General features: G+C 43.2%; 1 protein-coding gene across 3 annotated transcripts in view; it reads right to left on the bottom strand.

Moving 5' to 3' along the window:
- The window catches only part of oca2 (oculocutaneous albinism II), a 546,813-nt gene extending 530,539 nt beyond the window's left edge, over positions 1–16,274 (bottom strand). For all 3 annotated transcript variants that reach the window (XM_068032789.1, XM_068032790.1, XM_068032791.1), the window contains exon 1: positions 16,094–16,274. The gene's annotated coding sequence lies outside the window, so the exon portion shown is untranslated. The remainder of the gene's footprint in view (positions 1–16,093) is intronic.
- Positions 16,275–17,006: the final 732 nt, after the last annotated feature.

The raw sequence follows: 17,006 nt of genomic DNA, 5'->3' as shown, positions 1-17,006 counted from the left end.
TAAAGTCAATCTCAATGCATGTGATCTTCCACAGAAAACTGTCACGTGTGTTCCTATAATTATGAGGATCCTTTTGAGTGGGGCCGTGACTATTCAGGAGAACTATTAATAAGAGGGAAATTTTGGAGAACAAACAAGGGAATAATCAATGGGTAAATTGTACAAGCATTACAATTGACACCAAATTGGGGAGGAAAGGTATAGTCAATACTGAGGACGACCGCAACAAATTACAAGACGATATTAATAAACTTGCAGAATGGGCATATAATTGGTAAATGAATTTCAACATAGATAAGTAAGAGGTATTAGATTTTGGTAAGAAAATTAAGGGGGTCACATATTACTTGGAAAATAAGCATCTAAATGGGGTAGAGGAGCACAGGAATCTAGGAGTATAACTATTCATTGATGAATATTAATATTAGTGTATTCAGGAGAACTTTTTTGGCCAGTATATAGCAAGTCCAACAAGAGAGGGTGCAGTTTTAAACTTAGGAAATGAAGATGGGCAGGTGGAAGGAGTGGCAGTGGGAGAACACTTTGGTGGTAGTGATCATAATTCAGTCAGTTTTAACATAATTATGGAAAAGGACAGAGATCGAACAGGAGTTAGAGTTCTCAATTTGGGCAAGGCCAATTTTACCAGACTGAAGAGTGAAAGTGGACTGGAGACAGCTACTTGAAGGTAAGTCAATGTCAGAGCAGTGGGAGACATTCAAAGGGGAAATTCAAGGGGTTCAGAGTAAACATGTTCCCACAAAGAAAAGGGGTGGGACAGCCAAATCTAGAGCCTCATGGATGCCAAGGAGCTTACAGGGTAAGATAAGACAGAAAAGGAAAGCTTATGTCTGACACCGAGAACTCAAAACTGAAGAAAGCCAAGAGGAGAATAGAAAGTGGAGGGGTGAAATCAAAAAGGAAATTAGGAAAGCAAAGAGAAGGCATGAAAGAATATTGGCAAGCAAAATCAGGGTGAACCCAAAGATGTTTTATCAATACATTAAGAGTAGGAGGATAACAGAGAGTAGGGCCCATAAAAGACCAAAAAGGTAACCTATGTGCAGGGACAGAAAATGTTGGTATTGTTCTTAATGAATACTTTGCGTCTGTTTTCACAAAAATGATGCAGATGTTGTAGTTAAGGAGGAGGGATGTGAAGTCTTGGATGTGATAAACATAGGGAGATTTGAAGTATTAATGAGATGAGCATCCTTGAAAGTTGATAAATCACCAGAGCCAGATGAAATGTATCCTAGGCTGTTAAAAGAAGAAAGAGAGGAAATAGCAGAAGGTCTGACCATCATTTTCCAGTCCTCACTGGATACAGGTGGGTGCCGGAGGATTGGGGAATTGCTAACGTTGTACCTCTGTTTAAAAAGGGAGTGAGGGAGAGATCGAATAATTACAGGCCAATCAGTCTAACCTCAGTAGTGGGAAAATTATTGCAATCTATTCTGAGAGACAGGATAAACTGACACTTAGAAAGGCACAGGTTAATCAAGGATAGTCAGCATGGATTTGTTAAGGAAAGATCTTGTCTGACCAAATTGATCGAATTTTTTGAAGAAGTAACAAGGAAGATAGATGAGGGTAGTGCAGTTGATGTGGTCTACATGGAATTTAACAAGGCTTTTGACAAGGTCCCACATGACAGACTGGTTAAAAAATTAAAATCCCATGGGATCTAGGGAAATGCAGCAAGGTGGATACAAAATTGGCTCAGTGGCAGGAAACAAAGGGTAATTGTTGATGGGTGTTTTGCAACTGGAAGGCTGTTTCCAGTGGCGTTCCGCAGGGCTCAGTACTGGGTCCCCTGCTTTTTGTGGTATATATTAATGATTTGGATGCAAATGTAGGGGACATGATCAAGAAGTTTGCAGATGACACAAAGATTGGCCGTGTGATAGACAGTGAAGAGGATAGCTGTAGGCTGCAGGAAGATATTGATGGTCTGGTCAGATGGGTAGAAAAGTGGCAAATGGAATTCAACTTGGAGAAGTTTGAGTTGATGCATTTGGGGAGGTCAAACAAGGCAAAGGAATACACGATTAATGGGAAAATACTGAGAAGTGTAAAGGAAGTGAGGAACCTTGGAGTGATTGTCCACAGATCCCTGAAGGTAGTAAACAGGTCGATAAGGTGATTAAGAAGGCATATGGAATCCTTTCCTTTATTAGCCGAGTTATAGAATACAAGAGCAGGGAGGTTTTGCTGGAACTGTATAACTCATTGGTTAGGCCACAACTTGAGTACTGTGTGCAGTTATGGTCATTACAGAAAGGATGTAATTGCACAAGAGAGGGTACAGAGGAGATTTTCGAGGATGTTGCTAGGACTGGAAAAATGCAGCTATGAGGAAAGATTGGATAGACTGGGGTTGTTCTCCTTGGAACAGAGAAGGCTGAGGGGAGATCTGATTGAAATGTTCAAAATTTTGAGAGGCCTGAATAGAGTGGAGGTGAAGGGTGTATTTACCTTAGCAGAGAGGTCAGTGACGAGGGGGCATAGATTTAAAGATTAGAGGGTAGAAAAATTAGATATGAGTCGAGGAAATATTTTTTCACCCAGAGGTTAGTGGGAGTCTGGAACTCATTGCCTGAAAGGTCAGTTGAGGCAGAAATCCTCAACTCATTCAAAAGGAGTCAGGATGTGCACCTCAACTGCCATAATCTGCAGGGCTACAGACCAAATGCTGGAAGGTGGGATTAGAATGGGTGGATTGTTTTTCAGCGGCACAGACATGATGGGCCAAGTGGCCTCTTTCTGTGCCTTAAACTTTCTATGATTCAATTCTATTCTATATACAAACCACTAAAAGCAGCGGCACAGGATAATAAGGCCATAAAAAAGGAAACCAAGCCCTGGGGTTTATTTCTAAAGGGATAGAATTGAAAAGCTTAGAGGTTATGCTAAACCTGTATTGGACCTTGGTTAGACCACACCTAGAGTACTATGTATAGCTCTGGTCACCATATTATAAAGACGATATGGAGGCACTGGAGATGGTGTAGACAAGATTTACAAGGATGATACCTGAACTGTGAGATTATACCAAACAGAAAAGGATGAACAGATAGGGTTTCATTTCCTTGAAAAGAGAAGGTTGAGGGGTGACCTAATAGAGCTCTTTCAAATGATGAAAGGTTTTGATAGAGTGGACAGAGAGAGAGAGTGCTTTCATATGTTGGGAAGAGCAAAACTAGAGGCCATCAATATATGATAGTCACCAAGAAATCAAATAGGTAATTCAAGGAAACTTTTTTACCCAGAGAGTGGTGAGAATGTGGAACTCAACTATCACAGGGAGTGGCTGAGTTGAATTGAACAGAGGCAATTAAGAGGAGGCTAGTTAAGCATATGAGGGAGAAGGAAGTAAAGGGTTATAGAGTTAGACGAGGAAAGATGGCAGGAGGCTCAAGTAGAGCATACTTGCTGCCATGGATTGTTTGGGCCAAATGGCCTGTTTCTGTGCTGTATATTCTATGTAATTCTATGTAATAGCTGCCAGGGCAGCAGCTAAGAAGTTAAGTGAATGTTGTGACATTGATCATAAACCAACTGGCGAAAGTTAGAGGTAGAATGGAAAGCCGCAGGTATGTTGCCTGCCATATTGGCATCCAGGACCACTATCTGAAACATGTGGAGAGATTAGAAAAACTGGGATTGTTCTCCTTAGAGCAGAGACGGGTAAGAGGAGTGTCATGCAGGCCTCCACCTGCCAAGAATGACGCTCATTAATTTGGAACAAAGGAACCAGTCCCTGCTCCCAACACACAGAAGAGACCTGGTCAAACCAGTTGGTCACGTGACCATCTGCTGGCCAACTAGAGGAGTTTTAAATTGGAGAGACAGTGTTTGAAGTCAGAAAGCTCTTTGCTCCTGGATTGAAAAGAACTCTCGTGACTGGCTCACCACAGCCTCTCCTGTCTGCTTCCATCTCTTTCTCACGGAACTGAAACCCACTGAAGACACATGAACCTCAAGAGAGAAAAGTCTCCTACAGTGAACAAGGTTTAAGAAGAATACTGGGCCCCAACGAAAAGCAAGATCAACCTACAAAAGGACTCTACAGCGAGCTCGAAGCACAGTAACAAAAACCCCTCTTCAGAGATTGTCTCAAACTGTTCCACTTTATCTTTTCTTCTGCTCTTTTCTGTCTCTATTTGCATGTGCGTATCGCGTATGCATGCTAGCGTGGGGCACGGCGTGTATCCGTAGGTGTTAACCGAATTAAAGTTTATGGTTTAAGTTTAATAAAAATTTCACCTTTCTTCTTTAAACTTAAGCAAGTCTGTTTGTGCTCATTTCTTTGCCTGATAATTGGAAATGGGTGAACAAGGATTCACCAAGGGGGAGCTCAAAACACTGTGTGTTTAACATTAAACCACCCTGTTACAGTAAGACCAGGTGAAGGCTGAGAGGGACCCCTAGACACCTTTCTCACCTGGTTGTAACAGGAGATTTAATAAAAGGTGTTCAAAATTATGAGGGGTTTTAATAGATTTAATCAGGAGAAACTGTTTCCACTAACAGGAGAGTCAGTAACATGAGGAAACAGATTTAAGGTAACTGGCAAAATAATCAGAGGGAAGATGAAGAGAATTTTTTTAATGCAGCAGGTTGTTTTGGCCTGAAAGGATGGTGGAAGCAGATTCAGTAGTAACTTTGAAAAGAGAGTTGGATAAATACTTGAAAGTGAAACATTTGCAGAGCTATGGGGAAAGAGCCGGGGGACTGGGACTAATTGGATAGCTTTTTCAAAGAGACAATGAGCCAAAAGGCCTTCTTGTGGGCTGTACGATTCATTGATTCTTTACATATGCAAAAAAGGTGGCCCAATGCCTGCTTCTGGCCCCCTTTACAAATTTGTTAGTAATTGCCCACAGTGCACAGGCCACGCTTGGCCACCTCCCTCCCGATCGTTCCCTGCCCTTCCTCCCGGACTCTGCTCAATGCTGCAGCTGGCGTCTGAACTGCTCAGTCTTCATTCTGCCCAGGACCAGAGAGCTGCCTCAAGGGCTGCGAATGGTGCCCGCAGCTCACCCGATGAGAAACAAATGAGATTGGCTGACCAATTTCAGCTGGCCCTGCCAGCAGCTTCATTAGACAGGATCGCAGCCTGATTCAGGCCCCAGTCCAATTTCTAAGCCATTGTGCATGAGAGGAAGCAAAAATGGCTACATTTAAAACAATATATTAAAAAAACATCTTAAATGTATTCAGAGGAATCAAGATACATAAAGCTTTACATTTCAAAATAATATAAAGGCATCCCATATAACAATTATCCACAATTACAAGAAAAAACAAGAAATTTGTTGAAATAACAAAAACAAAATGTACATTTAGAGCTTTGCATTCAACTGATTGGTTATATGGTTGAACAGGAGTTATACTCAAATCTCGAAGATCACTTGTATACTGTATATCCTATTGTTTCATGGGTCACACAAATAAATCCAACTAGCACATTGGGAATACATAACAGTTTTGAAAACATTCTGTACATTTGTACCACTTCCATAAGAAGCATCAATTTCATAAAAGTGAGATTCTGAACTGATGCAATTGAGGTTAGAAAATCACTGATCCTATTTCTATCCACAAAAACTGCCAAGTTAAAATGTACAATTTTATTTAAAACATATAAGAAGAGTACTATGCCTGTTACTTTCCCAATTTGTCCAGCCCCTCTGTTTGCCTTGGGGGATCTGGCCAAACTGGCACTGGTTCCTGGTTCATACTCCCTGGCCAGGCAGGTCTGGGACACTCTCACTGTAGGAACTATGTATATGGCCAGATTGGTCTGGGACACTTTCGCTGTAGGAACTCTATGTAAAGACAGGTGCGCCTAGGACACGCTCACTGTAAAGACTATGGCTGGAATGTTATGAACTCTGTAGGGACGGGAACAGAGGCGGTGGGGGGTGGGGGGACCATAACATTGCACGGGAAGCTGGAGGGTGGAGTGCCTTCCTGATGTCACCCGGAACGGGGAAGGCCGAGTACAGCCTTCCTGCCCAGAGGCCAATTGAGGCCCTTAAATGGCCACTTAAGGGCCTCTTCCTGCCGCCACTGGGGTGTCTCTGCCACATAGGGAGGCCACCTAGTAAACCCCAGTGGCCTCCTTGTGGACTGGTGGGGTGGACCCCTCTGCTTGGGCTATCTGTGGCCCATGGAGGGCCCCCAGCAGCAGCAAAGGCTGCCCCTGTACTACCACTCAACCCTCTGCCCTCAACTTCCCCGCGACCCCCTCCAACAACCCCTCACTGGGGCCTGCCGGTCTGGCCCAGGTGAGCCCACCCCACTTACTTAAGGTCCAGGGCTCCATGGCTACTCCTAGTTGGGTGGCACAGTGGTGCAGTGGTTAGCACCGCAGCCTCACAGCTCCAGTGACCCGGGTTCAGTTCTGGGTACTGCCTACGCGGAGTTTTCACGTTCTCCCTGTACCACGTGGGTTTCCGCCGGGTGCTCTGGTTTCCTCCCACAGCCAAAGACTTGCAGGTTGACAGGTAAATTGGCTATTGTAAATTGCCCCTAGTGCAGGTAGGTGGTAGGAGAATGATGGGGTAGGGAATATGGGATTAATGTAGGATTAGTATAAATGGGTGGTTGTTGGTTAGCACAGACCTGGTGGGCCGAAGGGCCTGTTTCAGTGCTGTATCTCTAAATCGAAAAAAATAAATAATCCTGGGCATCCTAGTACCAACAGTGGCCAGTGCTGCTGGTACTGCTGAGCTTCTGGTTCTCTGATTGGCTGAATGCTCTTGGGGGCTGGATCACTATTCTTAAAGGACAGGGACCTGGATAGCGGGCAGTTAATTGGCTGCCCACCGTGAAATGTGGCTGGAGGTCCTGCCATTGGAGTAAAATCCAGCCAAGTGATCTGGGGACACACTCACCATAGGGTCTGTATATATGGCCAGATGAGCCTGGACCTACTGTGGGGACTCAATGTATCATTTGTATTGCATTTCACATGCTGCTCATGTGACAGCCATCAATTCAATAAGGTGGATAACTTGTACGTCACTGTTGCTGATCTACTGTGAGGTGGGATTGGCTAGTTTATGATGCAGAATAACATCTCCCATAATAGCTTGATGCGATCATAGGGTGAATATCTTAATCATACAGACATATGAAGTCCCAATTCAAACAGGCTGTGCTGAGAAAGTGACCTCAGCTGGAATAGTAGGTATCATGGAATTATGCAGAAAAGTTGGAAATCATCTCATTGTGCCTTTGCCAGCTCTTTGAAAGATTCATCTAATTAGTCCCACTCGGCTGCTCTCTCCCTACAGCCGTGCAAATTTTCCTTTTCATGTATAACTAATTCCCTTTTGAAAGTTACTATTGAATCTGCTTCCAACACCCTGGTAGGTGCAGTCCCCACCACTTACAGCATTCACATTTAAAAAGGGCCTGTCAGCAGTCTACAACATTCCCGTAAATTGTACAATTTTCAGGATCACATGGTCATTACATAACAAATACAATAGTTTTCATCAAAAGAGCAAAGAATAGAACAAAAAAATTAGAGAAGCAGTGACGAGCGCTGTACATTCTGCCAACGACACGGGTTCACAGTCAGTTATTGGTAGAAAATTGATCAGATCCATCAAGATTAGAGCTAGAGCAAAGGTTATTATTAACATTGGGCAGTTACCGCCCACAGTAAAGTTCAAAGTTCACTTTTTTTTTGTTCTGTGTCAATATTCTATACATATACACAATTAACACAAGTGCTAAAACACACCACTCCAAATAAAGAACAAAGAACAAAGAACAAAGAAAATTACAGCACAGGAAACAGGCCCTTCGGCCCTCCAAGCCTACGCCGATCCAAATCCTCTATCTAAACCTGTCGCCTATTTTCTAAGGGTCTGTATCTCTTTACTTCCTGCCCATTCATGTATCTGTCTAGATACATCTTAAAAGACGCTATCGTGCCCGCGTCTACCACCTCCGCTGGCAAGGCGTTCCAGGCACCCACCACCCTCTGCGTAAAGAAATTTCCACGCATATCCCCCCTAAACATTTCCCCTTTCACTTTGAACTCATGTCCCCTTGTAATTGAATCCCCCACTCTGGGAAAAAGCTTCTTGCTATCCACCCTGTCTATACCTCTCATGATTTTGTACACCTCAATCAGGTCCCCCCCTCAACCTCCGTCTTTCTAATGAAAATAATCCTAATCTACTCAATCTCTCTTCATAGCTAGCGCCCTCCATACCAGGCAACATCCTGGTGAATCTCCTCTGCACCCTCTCCAAAGCATCCACATCCTTTTGGTAATGTGGCGACCAGAACTGCACGCAGTATTCCAAATGTGGCCGAACCAAAGTCCTATACAACTGTAACATGACCTGCCAACTCTTGTACTCAATACCCCGTCCGATGAAGGAAAGCATGCCGTATGCCTTCTTGACCACTCTATTTACCTGCGTTGCCACCTTCAGGGAACAATGGACCTGAACACCCAAATCTATCTGTACATCAATTTTCCCCAGGAATTTTCCATTTACTGTGTAGTTCACTCTTGAATTGGATCTTCCAAAATGCATCACCTCGTATTTGCCCTGATTGAACTCCATCTGCCATTTCTCTGCCCAACTCTCCAGTCTATCTATATTCTGCTGTATTCTCTGACAGTCCCCTTCACTATCTGCTACTCCACCAATCTTAGTGTCGTCTGCAAACTTGCTAATCAGACCACCTATACTTTCCTCCAAATCATTTATGTATATCACAAACAACAGTGGCCCCAGCACGGATCCCTGTGGAACACCACTGGTCACACGTCTCCATTTTGAGAAACTCCCTTCCACTGCTACTCTCTGTCTCCTGTTGCCCAGCCAGTTCTTTATCCATCTAGCTAGTACACCTTGGACCCTATGCACCTTCACTTTCTCCATCAGCCTACCATGGGGAACCTTATCAAACGCCTTACTGAAGTCCATGTATACGACATCTACGGCCCTTCCCTCATCAATCAACTTTGTCACTTCCTCAAAGAATTCTATTAAGTTGGTAAGACATGACCTTCCCTGCACAAAACCACGTTGCCTATCACTGATAAGCCCATTTTCTTCCAAATGGGAATAGATCCTATCCCTCAGTATCTTCTCCAGCAGCTTCCCTACCACTGACGTCAGGCTCACCGGTCTATAATTACCTGGATTATCCCTGCCACCCTTCTTAAACAAGGGGACAACATTAGCAATTCTCCAGTCCTCCGGGACCTCACCCATGTTTAAGGATGTTGCAAAGATATCTGTTAAGGCCCCAGCTATTTCCTCTCTCGCTTCCCACAGTAACCTGGGATAGATCCCATCCGGACCTGGGGACTTGTCCACCTTAATGCCTTTTAGAATACCCAACACTTCCTCCCTCCTTATGCCGACTTGACCGAGAGTAATCAAACATCTGTCCCTAACCTCAACATCCGTCATGTCCCTCTCCTCGGTGAATACCGATGCAAAGTACTCGTTTAGAATCTCACCCATTTTCTCTGACTCCACGCATAACTTTCCTCCTTTGTCCTTGAGTGGGCCAATCCTTTCTCTAGTTACCCTCTTGCTCCTTATATATGAATAAAAGGCTTTGGGATTTTCCTTAACCCTGTTTGCTAAAGATATTTCATGACCCCTTTTAGCCCTCTTAATTCTTCGTTTCAGATTGCTCCTACAATCCCGATATTCTTTCAAAGCTTCATCTTTCTTCAGCCTCCTAGACCTTATGTATGCTTCCTTTTTCCTCTTAGCTAGTCTCACAATTTCACCTGTCATCCATGGTTCCCTAATCTTGCCATTTCTACCCCTCATTTTCACAGGAACATGTCTCTCCTGCACGCTAATCAACCTCTCTTTAAAAGCCTCCCACATATCACATGTGGATTTACCTTCAAACAGCTGCTCCCAATCTACATTCCCCAGCTCCTGCCGAATTTTGGTATAGTTGGCCTTCCCCCAATTTAGCACTCTTCCTTTAGGACCACTCTCGTCTTTGTCCATGAGTATTCTAAAACTTACGGAATTGTGATCACTATTCCCAAAGTAGTCCCCTACTGAAACGTCAACCACCTGGCCCGGCTCATTCCCCACCACCAGGTCCAGTATGGCCCCTTCCCGAGTTGGACTATTTACATACTGCTCTAGAAAACCCTCCTGGATGCTCCTTACAAATTCTGCTCCATCTAGACCTCCAACTGTAAGTGAATCCCAGTCAATGTTGGGAAAATTAAAATCTCCTATCACCACCACCCTGTTGCTCCTACATCTTTCCATAATCTGTTTACATATTTGTACCTCTATCTCACGCTCGCTGTTGGGAGGCCTGTAGTACAGCCCCAACATTGTTACCGCACCCTTCCTATTTCTGAGTTCTGCCCATATTGCCTCAATAATGTGGACAATTATGGACCAAAATAATTTTATTTCCCAGTGGTTATAACTCTGTTTGGCACATGCCCTGTCCAGTCACACATAATAAATCAGATACAGCATTCTTGTTATATTCTTATGAATTACACAAGATTTCAGGGTCATGTGTTCATTACACAACAAATTGAATGGTTTTCAACATATGACCATGTCAGCCCAGTGCATACCACTCTTGCCTCTGAGTCAGAAGGTTGTGGGTTCCAGTCCCATTCCAGAGCCTTGAGCATAAAAATCTAGGCTGACACTCCAGTACAGTACTGATACAGTGCTGCTTTGGCAGAAGTGCCAGCTTTCAGAGGAGACATTAAACCAAGTCCCTGTCTACTCTAATATAAACAGAAAGTGAAGGAAATACTTGGCAGTATCTGTGGAGTGTTACAATCAGGTGAGGAGGGGTCGAAAGGCTCCCCTCTTGTCTCTCTCCTTATTTGATCGCAACAGAATTTATTCCTTTTTAAATAGTGGATGTGCTTACCAATTCAGTGAGTGTTTAACTCTTTATGTGCTATGATCATAAAAGAACTAATCAGACAGATTTTCTTGAATTTAACCAAGAGGTTAGTTTATTGTACTTAAAAATCATTTCCCAATCTAAGTGAAAATAATAAACTATGCTTCAACTTTCCCACACACACATACACACACAAATAAGTTACAGAGTGAAGAAGAATAGTTTGGTTGGATTAGATTCCAGAACAAATAAAAATAATATACAGTCTGTGGGGTCTAGTAATTCAGTTGTCTTCCAGCTGAACTCGTGGTTCTGAAGTCTCTGGCTGGTTGTCGTCGGCTGTCCCTCGATTTGAGGATGACGACTACTCAAAGTCACTAGCTTCTGCCATGGGTCTTCAGGTGACTGAACGGGCCGATTTTTGACCTACAGATTTTTGGGCACATGGGGCAGGACATCCCATGACGTAGTGGGATCCAGAGTGCAGGATTTGCTTCCTTTTCTTTCTTTGACCATGAAGATTGTGATCCCGCAGGGTGTGATTCCCCAGCCAGGAGAAAGTGGATAAGCCTGTTTTTACGGCACCCTTTCTAGCCCCCTTCCCATTTGGGGTGAGCAGAGGGTATCCTGAAGAGGATTGCTAGGTCACAGATGCTGCTGCCGAAAGACACCTCTGTCCCAACACAGGTGTCCAACGACCTGCATGCAGGTTCTTGACTAGGGACTCCCAGGTTCACAGCCCTGTCCCCGTCAACAATTCTCCATCACCACAGGACTTGGTAAATGGACCCTGGTAGAAGCCTGCGCATAACTTTGTTTAACGTGGGGACCTTGGGCGCCATCATTGTCCACATGATCTTGACTAGGATGACCGGGACCACCTTGCCACTGTAGCCTTCTTCCAACTTCGCAGCCGATGAGATGCACAGTCTTCCTTCGCCTGCTCTGCCATTGAGGACCTTTTGGATCGCACTTTGCCTGGCACCTCTCCCCCCGACGTTGCCACCATGGGTGGCCCTTCCAGGAGCAAGGAGCTACTAACGGCATCGCTCAAGAGATCGGAATGCATAAGTCTTTACATCATGTCAAGATAGCAATCCACAGACCTCTGGCTGGGAGAACTGCACTTGCAGCTGGTCCACATGGTTTGGAGTTTTCTTGGAGACAGTGATGTAGGTGGCTTTCTCTCTCGGGGTCTCTGCCTGTAGCGATGGTAGACTAGGATGTTCCACAGTCACAGACAGGTTTTGAAACTTGCAGTATTACCTGCAGGGAGAGGAGGAGAGACAAAGCCCTACCAGGGTCCTGCACTGGTTAGCTCTCAAAGATTGTCTGTTATGTGTCACAAAAACTCCAAATTCACACAGCCTGGTGAGACTGTCACATGGTTCTGTCGGTGTTTTTTTTAACTTTAATATGGACCAAAGTCGAAGAATTCCAAATCTCTCGCAGGTCATATTGTTTCAATGTTTACCCCCTGGAGGTACGTCTCCACTGGTGAATGCTCCAAGATGGCTTTAAATATCTTGCTAATGAGGGTGATACTAGATAATTTACTCAACTGTTCAAGCCATTGTCCTGGATGGGAGCTTTTTGATCATGCATCTCCACTTCGATGCCTTGGAATGTGAGGTATTTCAATACCAGTTGTTGTGGCCATCTTAGCTGCCAATTTTTTTTTAAAAGTTGCATGTTGGATTCCAGCTTTCCTTTTTAAAAGTTTAATGTAGATTTACAACTGATGAATTAAAAATCCTCATTCAGCATAGCATGTTTTCCTGACAGGAGGGAGAAACAGAGTTAACGTTTCAGGTTTGTGCAGATCACAGACTGAAACATTAACTCTGTTTCTCTCTCCACAAACGCTGCCAGACCTGCTGAGTATTTCCAGCACTTTCTGTTTTTATTTCAGATTTCCAGCATCCGCAGTATTTTGCTGTTATTATCCCTGTCTACTCTCTCAGGTGGCCATATCAGATCTCATGGCACTATTTCAAAGAAAAGCACGGCCAGTGTCCACTCTGATTATTTATCCCGCAATCAACATCACTAAAAACAAATGATCTGGTCATTATCACATTGCTGTTTGTGGGATCTTGCTTTGTGTAACGTGATGCCACATTTCTTACATTACAACAGTGACTCCACTTCAAAAGTGCTTCATTGGCTGTAGACTGCTTTGGGTTGGCCTGAGGTTTTGAAAGGTGCTATATAAAGGCAAGTCTTTCTTTCATGTTATATAGCGCTACTACATTATACCACCCATTTCGTATAATGGACAAATTGCTTTTGTAAGAATGCATCCAGTACAAGCGATGAGGACTGTATGGGCAATACGATTGCCCTCTGCACCCATGGGTTAGGGAGGGAAGAATCAAACACGGCTCCCACTCTTAATCACCATCAAATGACTTCTACTTGTGCAGAGTGGGATGGAGTCAGACTTGACTGCGACGCCCATGCAGGCAATCAGCCGACTGACGTATGATGAATGTACACTTGAGGAAGGAACCCTAGTGGAGGAGTCAACAGCTTCAAAAGTAGAGGATGTGTAGAGGAGAGAAAATTAGCAACATTAAAAAAATATAGATTCTGGAGAACAACTGCAGCAAAGGTAAATAAATGTAAGTGTGATGCTGTCTGGGGGAGATGAATGTCCAATCTACTTTAAATTTTTAGAAAGATAGAAACTTTTCAAAGAATCACTCCTTTAAAATATCTTTACAAATATGGCTCCAAAGCAAAGTAACATCAATGTAAACGTATCAGGGTTAACGCAGATGCTCCATTCATTCGGCTCGTGTCTTCTCTAACAGAAGCACGCTGACTACTAAATGAAGCATCTATAGGTTCTGATGAAGACTTATCCTGAAATATTAAACTGCTTTTCCCTTTCAGATGCTGACTGGTCTGCTGTACATTTCCAGCATTTGTATTTCTTTTTATCTGAAAACTCTATTCATTCTGTTTATGACTCTTATTATGACAATAAGTTCTCATGATATTGAATGGCAGAACAGGCTTTATAAGCCTTCGTGCTCTCTGCACTTCTCCAATTCTGACCTCCTGCGCATCCTTGATTTAAATCGCCCCACCTTCGGTGGCCGTGCTTTCAGCTGCCTGGGCCCTAAGCTCTGGAATTCCCTCCCTATACCTCTCCGCCTCTCTCTCCTCTTTTAAGATGCTCTTACAAACCTAGCTCTTTGTTCAAGCTTTTGGTCATCTTTTCTGATTTTTCCTTCTCTGCCTCGATGTCAAAAAATGTTTTTATTGATACCTTGGTAAGTGCCGTGGAGTGTTTTACTGCATTAAATTTGCCATATAATTGTTAAGCTGCGGTAGTTGAAGGGCTGAATGGCCTACTGCTGTTCCTATGTTCCGAATATGGCAAATGAATCAGCTTAATGACAGACCCAAGCCAACCAACCTCAGTTGAATAAATGCTGATCAATTAATGATGCTGGATTGAATTGCATTCATTTTGTTTCGTTTCTTCAATGAGATTATTCACAATCAATGTTCCCTCTAAGCTGCACAGCAGCACAAAAGCCCCCAGCGCACAAATCGGCCCTTTAATTTATTGCACATGCGTGGCCTTGCAAAAAAAATTTAAAGGGGCCATGCAAGTACATAAATCACCTGCGCATTACAAAATAATATTTGAGGGCACGTTGTTCGCAATACTGTGTTTGATTTTCACAAGAATAATTAAATCAAAACCTCAACTATTTTCAACAACACTAAAAGAAGTTGTCCACTTTGGTAGGAAAAACAGAAAAACTGGGCATTTCTTAAATGATGAGAGGCTGGGAAATGTTGAACTTCAAGGGACTTGGGTGTCCTTGTTCACAAGTAACTGAAAGCTAACATGCCATGCAGGTACAGCAAGCCATTAAAAAGGCAAATGGTATGTTGGTCTTCATTACAAGCGGATTTAAGTATAGGAGTAAAGATGTATTGCCGTGATTATATAGAGCCTTGGTGAGACCACACCTGGAGTACTGTGTGCAGCTTTGGTCTTCTTACCGAAGGAAAGATATACTTGCCATAGAGGGAGTGAAATGAAGGTTCACCAAACTAATTCCTGGGATGGAGGGATTGTCCTGTGAGGAAAGATTAAGTAGACTGGGCCTTTATTCTCTGGAGTTTAGAAGAATGAGAGGTGATCTCAGTCAAATGTACAAAATTCTTACAGGGCTCGACAGGATTGATACAGGAAGGATGTTTCCCCTGGCTGGGGAGTCTAGAACCAGGAGAACACTGTCTCAGAATAAGGGACTGAGATGAGGAGGAATTTCTTCACTCAGAGGGTGGTGAATCTTAGGAATTCTCTGCCACAGAGGGCTGTGGAGGCTCAGTCATTGAGTATGTTCAAGACGGAGATCGGTAGATTTCTACATATTAAAAGCATCAAGGGTTACGGGGATAGTGCAGGAAAATGGTGTTGAAGTAGAAGATCAGCCATGATCTCAGTGAATGGCAGAATGGGCTCAAAGGGCTGAATGGCCTCCTCCTGCTCCTATTTCTTATATTGAACAACCAGAGAGTCACGCTAGTGTTTAGTTCTTAAACTTAAAAATGGAAATGGTCATGACAAAATAACTTATTGATTTATTGCTGGAGTGTGAGAACCTGCTGTTGATAGTTCCGACAACTGACTTTTCTTTTGCAGAAACATAATTATAGAATGTGAAGTGGTTTTAATTGAGTGTTCTCACCAGAGGCTTACAATATCAGCTATTATTTCGTCTTTCTGAAAGAAATGCATGTGGAGGTGGGATTGGGAAAGAGAACAGCATTGACTGTTGATAAAAAGCCATTACATTTAAAGTACCACAGAGCATTACTGCAATCAAAATTAATTTGTCACAGAAATAAGCTACGACAATTTTTTAAAAAAGCAACAGTGAGTAGACAAGACTAGGCTGAGCTGTGACAACTCCAACCCCCCCTCCACCCCCACCGTGGTTGACGAGCCCGCTGCCACTCAGTATCCAGACTCATACATAAAAGACGAGGTACAAGATGGGTGCTGGCATCCAAGAAGCTGTATTTAACAAAAATCTGAAGAGAAGGTAGACAAATTGTGAAGAAAACACAGGGAGAAGAGGCGATTTTATTTTAAAGATTAAAATAAATAACAAAGCAAAAGTAAAGGAGGATATTAAAGTTTATCAAAATAACTTTATTTTACCTGTGCAAATAATTCTGTTGAAGAACTTCAAGGCAACAATTGCCAGAGATCTCTCCACATTCCGATCAAAGTCCCAGAAAGGTTGGAGCAAAGGCAATTATTGGAGTATTGAAAGTCCTTCAAATTTCAGCTGACAAACGGAAAGAGTTCCCTGAATGTGAAGTTGGTTGTAATTTTAGAATGGAGAAGGGCTGGGCTAGACTGGATTCAGCTCACTGCAGCTGGTATCTTGTAGTAAATGGGAGTGAACTCTTTTCAACACACATGGATAAGTCTGGTTTGCCATCATGTGATGGCCAATTAACAGCAAATAGTGCATTTGATTGCCACATTCACTACTCCTTGTATAACCAGTGCTGTGGGCCCATAGGCTGGTGGACTGAGGATGATGGATTAGAAGCTACACACGTGTTTGAGGAATAAACAGCTTTGAAGTGCCTCAGCAAACTGAAAACTTAGCAATAACAGAGTCAGACAGAAGTGTGAAAAGTTGAACCTTCATCCTTAAGTTTCAAAAACTATTTCAGAGTTAGAGAGGTGTTTGTGCAGATGTGTTTAATTACTCAGAGAATTCTCCTCTTAAGTTTTCAGTGTGCCAGATGTGTACACAGCCACAGCATCATGCTGGCAAATACAAGTGGCAGGGAAGGGGAAAAATACAAGCAGATGAACAATGGTTCACTCCCAGAACTCCAAGGAGAGGAGGTCAACATTTCCAAGCTGCTCCTGCCTTAGCCAAATATTCTTTTTTAAAAATAGTTTAATACTTTCTTCCCAGTTTTCTCCCTCTCTTCTAAAAAGAGTGCTGAGGTACATAGAACCATAGAAAAGTTACGGCACAGAAGGAGGCCATTCAGCCCATCATGTCTGTGCCGGCAGAAAAAACTAGCCGCCCAATCTAATCCTATCTTCA

The sequence above is a fragment of the Heterodontus francisci genome, chromosome 6 (assembly GCF_036365525.1).
Source record: "Heterodontus francisci isolate sHetFra1 chromosome 6, sHetFra1.hap1, whole genome shotgun sequence".
NCBI lineage: Eukaryota > Metazoa > Chordata > Chondrichthyes > Heterodontiformes > Heterodontidae > Heterodontus > Heterodontus francisci.
Note: the sequence above shows the minus strand (reverse complement) of the source record. Positions and strands in the feature narration are given on the sequence as shown.